The sequence below is a fragment of the Panthera tigris genome, chromosome F3, assembly GCF_018350195.1.
Source record: "Panthera tigris isolate Pti1 chromosome F3, P.tigris_Pti1_mat1.1, whole genome shotgun sequence".
NCBI lineage: Eukaryota > Metazoa > Chordata > Mammalia > Carnivora > Felidae > Panthera > Panthera tigris.
Window position 1 is genome coordinate 49165121 of NC_056678.1, and position 12567 is coordinate 49177687.

Consider the following 12567-nt stretch of genomic DNA (forward strand, 5'->3'; position numbering starts at 1 on the left):
GCTTAAATGAGATTATAGAAAATTTAGGAAAGGAAAAAAGTAAAGGTCAATGTTAAATTATATGATTTGGCTAACAAAATAAATCTCTTCACTTTGCCCTATTCATTTAGATAATGCTTTTATAAGTTTCATCCTTCAGTGGAGATTTGGCCAAGGACTCCTAAATTTGTAAATAATTTCTCAAGTTTATGTAGGTTATGCATTTAAAGTTGTTTTTAATGCAATATATTTTAGATATGTACTGTAGGCTTTTCTGATCAGATAACTGTGGTATAATTTAAGTTTAACTCTTTATCTGGATTTAAGTTTATTAGGAGCCTCCTAATGTACAAATGACATTAACAGTTTATAATTCCATGATAGATAAAATTGCCTCAAATCTGATAAAGATAGGGTATTATGTAAGAAAAAGATACTGGCATATTTCCATTGCTAAAGGCTAAGGACACAGAACATTTGCAGACTAAATAGTGTGTAAATTTTAGTTTATGTGCCCATTACAGCCACTGTCGACAGGAAACAGGATGCACACAGTGTGAAACAGGACTTGCAGTATCACTTGAGGCTTGTTCTCTGAAATTTACCAAGTCTATTGCCATTAACAGCATCTGTAGCAGGAGCCTAACATTTTGGTTTTATTTACATAGCAAAACAATGCATTGAGAATTGATCATTTGTCATTCGCTTTTCAGAAATAATCATTGAATCTTTTCTCAAAAGAATAGTGACCTCTAAAAACCAGTAACACCCAGAGCATCTTATTTTTCATAGAATGTTAAAATTTTTTAAATAAATTTCTGGTACACAAGGAAATCTACAGTGATTACTTACAAATCATATGATGTTTAGGAATGTTGCATTTCAAATGTTTTTTTACTAGTGCTTTTGTAAATAGTATTGTGTTTTGAGAGAGGATTTTTGCTTCTTCTTTTGAAAACTAGGTAGAGACACAGAATAAGGACTATCTCAGATTAGATATAGAGGTCTCTAAAAATGATAGGAAATTGTGTTTTTTTTAATTAAAAAAAATTTTTTAATGTTTATTTATCTTTTGAGACAGGGAGAGACAGAGCATGAATGGGGGAGGGCCACAGAGAGAGGGAGACATAGAATCCAAAACAGGCTCCTGGCCCTGAGCTGTCAGCACAGAGCCCAATGTGGGGCTCGAACTCACGGACCATGAGATCATGACCTGAGCCTAAGTCAGATGCTTAACCGACTGAGCCACTCAGGCGCCTTGGGAAATGGTGTTTTATATTGGTTAGGTGTTATAGTTTGATATTTAATTCATGAGAAGCAATGACAGGGAGCTGTGAACAACATAGCTTCCAGCCTTAGTCTGTCCTGGGCTCATAAATTGCAAGCTGTGTGACCTACAGGTCACTTGGCCTCACTTTGCCTCAGCTTTTTCATTTTTATATGGTGATAATAATGGTACAGACTTCAAGAGGTTGTCATGAGGATTAAATGAGTTAATATAGGAAAGCACTTAAAGCATTGCCTGACATCTATGTGCTTTTTTTTTAGGGGGTGGGGAGGTATTAACTCATTTAGTATTATAGGTACCGAGTTCATACCAGGCACTGTGCTATCCTGGAGTCTCAAAGGTGAATAAGTTGTGGCCTCTATTTTCAAAGAACTTAGCCTGATCATCTCAATATAATGTGTAGAGTATGAAATCCATGCCTGTTTCTATGGAGGAAATTTGGCTCTGGGTTTCTCAGAATACCTGAACTGCTTCTTAAAGGTAAGAAATTACCTGAGTGAAAAGCTGAGGAAGGGCATTTCATTCAGAAAATAGCACAAAAGACATAGACACATGAAGTAAAACAATATATGCAGGGAACTTCTAGCAATTCAGTATCAGAAAGCTTAATCATAAGGACTTATACCTCTGAAGACACCCTCCTCCCCACCTTCGTTTGCTTAAAAGAAATCAAATGTTTTGGTGTTGGTCATTGATTCTTCAGATGAACACAATGCTTCCCACTCCTTTTAAGTTAAATTAAGCAAACCTGGGAACAAGAACTTGGGAATAGGTACTTGCTTGAGAGATGATCCTAAGAAGCACAAATGAAAAAGAGCTGAAAAAGAAACAGAAAGAAACACAAATAGGTGTGTGTTAATAAGTGGGTTTCCATTTTAGGCAATTGGAGCTCAAAATGGGGACCCTCTGAGAAACCATGTAGAACATCCTTCTGAATTGTTTCACAAGAAGATGGAGAGACGGGCATTTATTCACCAACCTCCACCTGTCCACACTCACCATTGGGTGAAGGTTCACCCTTGAAGCAGTCCTTCTCAAGAATTTCAGTTGTAACTGCCCCTAGTCAGCAAGCTTCCGTGGGGTTAGAATTAGCCCTCATGCAGCAAAGGAGAGAGATGCAGTGTTTAGAGTGAAATGCTACTGACATGCCAAGAACTATTTTCTATAGCCGCAGGTGAATTCAGAGGTGGACCTAAGGAAGAGGGACCAACTGTGGACACACATTTAGGTAAGTTGTCAAACTTCTTAAGACTTTTGTTTCTGTAGCCCCTGATATGAAGAATGAAGCAGGTGCTAACTGGAGACTTGAGATAAGGATGGAGAAGTAGGGAGAGGAGATATCATTGAACATCTCACAGACCATGTTAATGCTTGCAATTTATTTTGTATTATTATAAAGAAAGTCCTTCAGAATGGTTTTAATATAATAGCATGTAAAATTTTCAATTTGCATCTTGGATAATTGTCTTAGATTGCAAACATCATCCTTAACTGAAAAATAACATAAATTTAGCTATTTTATTGAACGTGATTTAAAAATGGGTCTTGGTGCACACATGGAGATCTGAGATTTGGCAAAGGAAAAAAGAATTAGATTCTGTATTATAATTTAGTTCAAACCAAACTTACATTTGAACATATTTTGAATTTCTGAAAGACTAAGTAAATCACAGTATTTTTTATAGCATGGAGTAAAATTTACATATTTTTACATTTTATGAAATTGTATCACTCTATCATGATGTCACATGCTGAATAAAATGCAAAGATGCACCACCTACATTAATGAATGAGTGCTTTTAGGGCCACATGTTATGCATAATAACTGATGAATGCAAGCAATCTATCTTTTCAATTTTTATTATAATCATATGCTATTTTATTTTTCCAGTCTTATTGGGACATAATTAACATATTGCATTATATAAGTGTAAGGTGTACAAGTTGATTTGATACACTTATATATTGTAAAATGATTATGACCATAGCATTAAGTAACACCTTTATCACCTCACAAAACTTCCATTTCATTTTTGTAATAAGAACATTTAAAACCTTCTTTCCTAGCAACTTTCAAGTACAAGTACAGTATTATTAACTATAATCTCCATGCTATATATTAGATCCCCACAATTTACTTATCATATAACTGAAAGTTTGAACCCTTTGACCAACATTTCCCCATTTCTTCCAATACCTCGTCCTTGGTAACCTCTATTCTACTCTGTTTCTATGAGTCGGACTTTTTAGATTCCACATATAGCTGATACCATACAGTATTTGTCTAAGATAAGATAGTTTCATAATAATATTCTAGGTGTACATATTTCTATTTGTCCCCAGACAGTGGAGACACTGCATAGAAACGAGTGCAAGAAAAAAAAAAAATAAATTACTTACTCCGGACAGTATAGCATCAGTTACAGGATTTAATACTGATTTACACCAACAATTTTATAAAATTAATGAATGAGTAATTGCTTTAAAAATATTTTTTAAAACAGAGGAATGATTTTTAAAGAGTGTTACCAAGTTATTTAATTTAGTATTTTGAACTTCAGTTGACAATCCCTTTAATAACACTATTTTCTATTTTATAAAAATTCTATTTATTGCTTTCTAATCTTAAATGCACGTCCTTTGACAGAGGAAGATACTACTTTCTCTGTATTTCCCATCAGCATTTTTAAGGTGCGTATTAACCACACTAATTTCTTAGGATAGATATAATTTATGTGAGGAATTCATACATAAATCAGTTAAAATAAAGCTGAACATGTTTCCTAAAATATATTTAGTCCTATAAGACTACTCGTGTATTTGACTATATTATATTTAATATCTAAAATAGCTGTTGTTGATTTCCTTAAAAATGTTATTTCACTTATATGTGGTGTGTGTATGTATGTGCCTTGGAATATGTGTTAATGTGTATGTTATGTGTACCTATGGAGAGGTACACACTATTATTACTTTGGAAGATATTGCACTTTTTGGATATATCTCATAGCTTTTTAAACTTCTAAGTTGATATTTATTTTCATTGATTAATTGTTGAGAACCATATAAATACTAGCCTTTAACCATGAAAGACATCTATTTCCTAATTTCCCATGATGTGGAGGAAGAAGTTGTTGTCTGAATCTGCCAACTTAGAGACAGTACATGTGGCTTAGATAGAATACAGAGATTCCCAAATGTATGGACTTAGGTAGCTTAGCACAGTCCCTGATACAGCGTTCATGAGAAGGAAAGGGAGCTTCCTTTATAAAGATTCTTCCTTTAGGAATATCAGGGCAATTAACCACCTAGACAAGTTGAAACACAGTTTCTCTATATAAAGTAAGTACAAAGTAATGTAAAGGCCTTTGACACACAAACACAAGCACAGATTGCAATGTCAAAACATTGTGTGACATTAAAAAAATTAACCTCACTAAACTATAGCATTTCCCAGGCCTGTAATTTATGATCTGAACTGTGCTGTCCCAATGACAAACAAAAGCACACTGAAGTGTTCCTACCTTAAATTGTTCAAGTAATTTTTTAAAATAATATAACTGCTTGTCTTTTCTCTGTCATTTTTGGACAAATTAAAATTTCTTATTTCTACTCTATTCCTTAGTGCTTACACCCTTAGATTCAAAGAGGAGAACTACCACACAATCATTATTCTTTTCCATTGCTATTTTTTTTAATCATTCAGGCTTTCTTAATCATTTTTTGTAAAAAGCCTTACTGCTTTTAGTCCAATATTCTAATGTAAATAATTTGTAATTTTTGCAGGAAGTTTGGACCCTATGAAGATTTAAATAGTGAGGAGTCTGTGTCTGATTCCACTGAGATCAGTATTTATAGAGCATACTTTGCTTTGTTCATCTTCCTGCAGTAAAACTATCCAAACCCCTCAGAATAGTCCATTTATCCATTAAATGTTCAAAGATGTATCTCACTTACCAACTAATTGATTATATAAAATACACTCTAACTATGCACCTTTCTCTAAATACTTATTTTCCAGAATTTCTGACTCCCAGGATTATCCCTTTCTCAGTGCAGGGTACCACCACACTACCTCCTACCCACCACCTGATCAATCTAGGAGAGCAGAAGGGAGCCTCTAGGATGGTTGGAAAAGAAAAACCGGAACTCTTTTTAGCATATGAACATACCAAAGTTAATGCTAAGTGGCCAAACAAACTTAGGTATGGTAAGATATATTTGCCTGCTAGTTGTTTCATTTTAAAGTTGGATTGGGAAAAAATATATATATCTTTTTCCTTCCCCTCCCACCTGGGATTGCTAAAGCCCATTAAACCCTTCCAGTACCTGATGGGACTGACATAGGCCAGAGGCTGAGAAAAGAACAAGTCAGATCTTGGGGGAGACTGGAGGAATTAAGAGGATAGTTGAGAAGGGAGAAAGATGGACCCTGGGTTCTCTTTTATGCCCACAGAGTGGATAGACAACAAACTGATTGCCAAATATGTATACATGTGGCATATGGATATATAATTTTATTAAATAAAAATGGAGATCAAGAAGTTGCATCTTTTGTACATCAACAGGCCAACCATTTTGCGTATATTTTTACATTCAGTCTCCAATAGCATTGAAAAAAAAAAGCATTATAATCAGATGAACAGTGTGCTCTTGAGAAAGGTTGTATCACATACCCTAGGTCAGCTTGTAACTAAAGGAGCGAGAATTTTTACAATAGTCTCTCCAGCTCAACTAATTGCTTGGATTCAAACTCTTTAAAAAGATTTTTTTGGTAGATAAACTTAAAGTTATTAAAATTTTCTTATGTCATAAAAGTGTTATTTCCTAAAGGCAATAATTTTAATTTTCTTTCTTTTCCCCAAATCCCACTCCATTCAGATCTATTTCATTTGTACCAATGAAATTACCAATATGATTTTGCTAGGCTAGCATGTTTAAATGCAAGTTAAATGACTTGGAATTAAAAGATATTCATGAACATTTCCTGAGGTATTTTAAAATTGCATAAACTTTCAGTTCTTTATGGGTTTGTGAGAAGGTATCATATTCACCAAGCTGTGCTCTGTTTTTATTAGAAAAACAAAATTTCTTCTTTCTCACCTTTTCACATTAAAAAAAAATGTTCTTCTTAAAGATTGCCATTGTCCCCTATGTCCTGTTTTTCCAAAGACTTTGTAAAAAATGCTGACGCAACAGGGACAATACTTGGGTAAATCCTATAGGCAATAAATAAACATAAAATTGTTCAATTGCTTCTTACCACTCACAAGGTCCAGGGGTTGCCTGTAACTGCCAGCTTCTGATGGTAACAAGTCCTGACATAGACAAAGTCATGCTGAAATAATCTATGTAATTCTAGAAATCCTACTTTATTTTCTGATTCTGTTACCTTAAATCCTTTGCAAAAGAGTTTTTTTTTATACCAGGAAATAGTTAAAGCAATTTCAAAACACCTTTGAAATTAATCATAAATGCATGCATAGCTTTGATATCCTGCTCTATACAAATCTTAAACAATAATCTTTATGTAATTATCAAGTTTTAAAACTAAACTTCCCGATATCTTCCAAACTAATATTTCCTTTGGTCATTGCCCAAATTGTCAGTTGACTATTCCTAATATCTGTATATTTGACATCCAATGAATTAATCTTTTATGTTTGATGGTGTGAGTTTTCCCATCTCATCTTAGAGCAATGCAAATCACAAGTTATACTACTATAAGCAGAATCAGCTATATAATTTGTGTAGCTCAGGGAAAAATAAAATTAAGTGCTTCTTACTAAAAAATTATTAAGAATTTCAAGATGGCAACAGCAGAGCATTAAATCAAGTGCAGATGCCCACTGAGCACTGGGCTGCTGCAAAGGTCATATTGTCCAAGGAACCAAACCCTTTTTTAAAAATTTTAGTTCCTTGACTTGTCACCACATTCTTTCCTAGTAATAGCCTATATTCCAGGCATCCTATAAACAGTCTTATTGAAAAAAAAAGGTAGATATACTAATTCCACCCATAAATAAAAATTAAATTAATAAAAACATAATTCTAATATAATTTTTATAGATTTTGAAGGTATCATTGAAACAGAAGTCCCAATAAGTAAACTCTAAGAATTGGTAATATAAAGAACTAAAACAAACACTATGATCTATCAAACTTATTTTGAGCTTTAGAACTTATAAAAATAACTGGCATTTAGGAAATATTGGCATTTAGGAAAATGCCTTTTTTGTTGTTGTCATTATACTAGTGAATCTTTCTAGGGTTCTGTACATGTTATTTCTTACATTTCAGGCTGGCCACATGGATATTATTTTCTATCAGAGTATACCTAATGCATACAATGAAGATTATGACTCTTGATCTTGTCTTGTCCTTCTCATCTGCTGTCCCAATGTATATTTTTCATATGCCAGGATGCATATGGACCATTTGGATGATTTATTCCAAACTAGTCATTCTCCATTATTTCTTATTACATAATTGGTATATTCAGTATAAAACAAAATATGAAAGACATGAAAAACCCATAATTTTACTCCAAGTTATTAAGTTTTAATATTGGGTTATGGCCTTCCATTGTTTTTTAAAAAGGAGAGTATATTATACAGATTTCTTTTGTGTGTGTGTGTGGGGGGGTGTTGGTGAAATATTTACTGTACATCATTTCATTTGGTTTTCATACCAACCTTGAGAAGTAGGCATTTTTATGATGAGGAAACAGAAGCTCTGAGATATTAAGTGGCTTTCTTAGGTTGTTCAGTTAGTTACTGCTGAAGCCAGACTTCAACCTGAGAGTTTAGAGTGCTATTTTCACTGTACTTGACTGGCCTTGCCTATTCCCCTGCACTCTGAACTACATACTGCCAGTCTGATTTCTCTATAATTGTTTATTTTCTTAGTAGTTTTAAAAATGTTTTTTAAAATTTATTACTATTATTATTTTTAATTAAAATTCAAGTTAGTGGGGCACCTGGGTGGCTCTGTCAGTTAAGTGTCTGACTCTGGTTTCAGCTCAGGTCATGATCTCATGGTTTCTTGAGTTTGAGCCCCACATTGGGCTCTGAGCTCACAGTGCAGGGCTTGCTTGGGATTTTCTCTCCCTCTCACTCTGCCCCTCTTCTTCTCATGCTGTCTCTGAAAAATAAATAAATACACTAAAATAAAATAAAATAAAATAAAATAAAATAGATTCAAGTTAGCTAACATACAGTGTAGTCTTGGCTTCAAAAGTAGAACCCAGTGATTCATCTCTTAGATCTGACATCCTGTGTTCATCTTAACAAGTGCCTTCCTTAATGCCCATCACCCATTTAGCCCATCTCCCTACCCACCTTTCCTCCAGCAACTCTCAGTTTGTTTTCTATATTTAAGAGTCTCTTCTGGTTTGCCTCCCTCTCTGTTTTCATCTTATTTTTCCTTCCCTTCCCCTTTGTTCATCTGTTGTGTTTCTCAAATTCCACATGTGAGTGAAATCATATATCTGTTTCCCTCTGACTGACTTAATTCACTTAGCTTAATTACCCTCCAGCTCCACCCACATTGTTGTAAATGGCAAGATTTCATTTTTTTTTTTTAATTTTTTTTTTCAACGTTTTTTATTTATTTTTGGGACAGAGAGAGACAGAGCATGAACGGGGGAGGGGCAGAGAGAGAGGGAGACACAGAATCGGAAACAGGCTCCAGGCTCCGAGCCATCAGCCTAGAGCCTGACGCGGGGCTCGAACTCACGGACCGCGAGATCGTGACCTGGCTGAAGTCGGACGCTTAACCGACTGCGCCACCCAGGCGCCCCAACATTCTTTTTTTTTTAAACCTTTTTCATTAAAAATATATCAGGGACATTTTTCTAAATCAATAAATATAGTTATATATATTTTAACATTTGTATTTCAGTCCATTATATAGTTGAGGAGGAATTCACACAATTCATCTCTGTTGCTGGAGAGTAAGGACCTTGGTCAACTACATTTTCCAGGCCTTTCTTTCTCAATATCTTTCTGACAAAGGTGTTATTATGTCTTATCTTTTCAGTTCCAGCATTGCTTATTCAACTATTGTTTACTTTGTAAGAAAGCTATTGCATTGTTTTTTAACTTGAGGGTTTCTTGTTTGTTTGTTTGTTTCTGTATATAATGCCAATTCTCACTTTTGGCTTTTGGTCATGCTTCACTCAACTGTAACTCCAGCCTGTTCAGACTCCTGTTCTTAACTGACTCTGTGGGAAGGTCCCAGGAACAAACCAGTCATGCACAGAAAAGCACTCATGAAGACGGAACAGTAAGTGCAAAGGCTCAATGAGTGTGTCAGGTCATCAGCTGAGAGTAAGGTACAGGGAGGAAGTAATGTGACATTTTAATAATAAATGAAAAGAAGCTTAAGAAATAAACTCTTACTATGAATCAAGATGGGGATGTGGATGATTGGGTGAGATCAGGAAGTAACATAGATCTTTGGGGTTGATAAGACTAAGAAATTGAGAAGTCATAATATTGTGCAAATCATTTTCATGGGTACTGAAGTCTCTAAGAATGATGACAAGAACATTGAATGGTAGAAGGGTGTCAGAATTAGATTTGGCTGTTAAACCAGACTCCAAGGCTTATACTTACATCTCACAGGCAGAATGTAGTTATGTTCCTACATTGTAGAATAAAAGAATTCTCATACTAAGAAGGAAAGGGACAGCTGAAGTAAGATAGCTCCTTGTCTCTATCTTTACTATTAAAAACTATGAAACTTTTTTACTGTGAAACTTCAGAAGAGTCTTCTACACAGTTATCTTTAAATTTAATGAAACAAATTTGAAGTACTGGTTTGTATCTTAATATTGTTTTATTTCTACTTCAAAGCTAATGCCTGAAATGTGGTGGATGATCAATACTTGTTTTTGAGTAAATCAATGAAAAAAATTACTAGATGATTATTGTTTATCAAGCATGAAAAATCTCTACTTCAAATTTCTAGCACTCTGGAAATTCACAGAACAGTGTTCCTACACAGTCCACGTACATAGAAAATAGCTTGGACAGTGGACAGAGCATAGAGAAACTAGGTTAAGTGTTAACTCTGTTACTAACACCTAGTATGACCAAAGGCAAGTTCTTTAACCTCAGAGAGGCTGTTTCCTTCTCTTCCATATTCCAGATCTGGGCTCTACACTCAGACTAATATGTATGATTAAAAAACAAAACAAAAAAACAAAAAAACAAGTGTATAATGTTGCTTTCTCATATCACTGGTTTTGAGTCTGTGTTATAGATATCTAAAAGATTTAGTAGATAGTGATTTATACACATTTTTCTATCTGCAGGCTATGTGGGAATCATTGATCAAAGACTTAATATTTTCAGAAATATGATACGATTGATTTTATGGCCTATGTTTCAGTAGAGATATGAGACTAGTTCTAGCCAATGGGTTGTGAGCAGAAGGAAACTATGGTCTGGGCATTGAATGGCAGGACAGAACCCTCAAATTTTCTCTTGTTCTTTCTATAACACATGGTAGGCATGAGATGGCCTTAAAGCTCCTGCTGCTAGTATACATTCCATGTACAATCCCCTCTCCCTTGAAGTGGAGAAGACCCACTGAGATATCACTCTTGTGATTGGGTTACATTATATGGAAAATCTGAAGAGATTTTACAGATATAATTAACATCCCTAATCAGTTGACTTTGAATTAAAAAAATTATTCTGGCCAGGCTTGATTTAATCAGGGAATCCCTTAAAAAGAGAAATTCTCCTGCTTACCTTAAGAGAGTGAGCTGACATGTTGTCTGTGAGTGGGGTAAGTGGTAAAGAACTATGAGTGACTCTTAGAACCTGAGAGCAAACCCTGAGTAGCAGTCAACAACCATAAGTAGACCTCTGTCCTACATCCACAAGGAACTGAATTCTGCCAACAACCATGTGATTTTGGATGAGGACCATGGTTCCATAAAGAATGCTGATTGCCATTTTTTGATATGATGGGAGAATACCCAGCTAGATTGTGCCCAGGCCCTGACTCACAAAAACTATAAGATAATAAATGTACATTGTTTTAAGTGTTATTTTAGGCCATTGAGCTTGTGGTAATTTTTTACAAAGCAATAATAAAAAAAAAACCCTAACACATAAGCAGCAATATTTACAAGATTGCTGTTATAGATTAGTTTCCTGAACTAAGATTATGTATGTATACAGTACTCTTGCTAAACAACAGTGCACATATAAGGAGAACAAAAGCTAAAACTTTGTTTCCTTAAGTACTGATACTTAGGGGCTTTTTCTCCCTTCCTCCTTTCCTTCCTTCCTTCCTTCCTACCTTCTTTCCTTCCTACCTTCCTTCCTTCCTTCCTTCCTTCCTTCCTTCCTTCCTTCCTATCTTTCTTTTTTTCACAGCCTAAGATAGCCTATCTTAACTGATGCAAATTTGGCACTGAAAGACAAGTGCTATAATAACAAAATAACATATTTTGCATTGCTATAAGAAATTTGCCTAGTAGTGAGGAAACTGTTATTAGAGATTAGAAAGATATTCATCCATGATATACAATGGAGAAATACATGATGATAAAGCTGTAAAATGTGCAATGCAGATAATCTTCTGACCTTGTCACTTTAGGGAATGTGTTTGGAAAATAGAATATTAGTAATGTGTGCTAGCTATCATTGGCTGCATTTGAGAAATACAAAGAAGAGATGAAGAAATGCATTAAAAAATAACTGGCCAGTTTGTAAGCAGAAACGAGAGAGCATAGAGAGAATCCAAAAATGTAAGGAATTATAGGATTGGAAAAAGCAATTGCTTCTCAATCCCAAGCAATAAAAGATACTATTGAGAAATTCCTCAAACAACAAAGGTTGATTAAAACTCAGCCGTGCAGCAAGAATGCAATCAATGGTTTGGCTGTCACATCCATTGTTAAAACTACTTGATGGATTAAGGTGATAGAAGGTATATTCTTTTCATTGGACAAAAGAGTTCAGGGAACAAGTCTAAGGGTACACCTCTCCCACTGTGCCTGAAGAGGCTCAAGGTTCCTATAGTTAAACCAAGAGAGATAAATTAACTCTGGATATAGCTCATGGCTCATGGGACTGGCTGGAATCAAACAGATTTGAAGCTAACTTCTTGAGAGAGTTATCCTGCCAAAGTAACCACTGAGCCTAGGCTAAAAAATATCTGTGCTTACTTGAAGTCCTCAGCTTTCTATAGATGAGAGGTAGGCTAAGAAAGCAGATCAGTCCCTAATGACATCAAAGTTTTCAATACCCTCTTCAGAAGTGCCAGAATAATAGAAGAGA

The 12567-nt window shown here is 34.8% G+C and overlaps 1 protein-coding gene and 1 long non-coding RNA gene across 2 annotated transcripts in view; one reads left to right on the forward strand and one right to left on the reverse strand.

Moving 5' to 3' along the window:
* Positions 1-2079, reverse strand: part of RGS18 (regulator of G protein signaling 18) — a 41238-nt gene extending 39159 nt beyond the window's left edge. Inside the window, exon 1 of the mRNA XM_042975808.1 lies at positions 2016-2079. The gene's annotated coding sequence lies outside the window, so the exon portion shown is untranslated. The remainder of the gene's footprint in view (positions 1-2015) is intronic.
* A 277-nt stretch (positions 2080-2356) lies between these two features.
* The window catches only part of LOC122235780, a 42263-nt gene continuing 32052 nt past the window's right edge, over positions 2357-12567 (forward strand). Inside the window, exon 1 of the long non-coding RNA XR_006213818.1 lies at positions 2357-2495. This is a non-coding gene — a long non-coding RNA (uncharacterized LOC122235780). The remainder of the gene's footprint in view (positions 2496-12567) is intronic.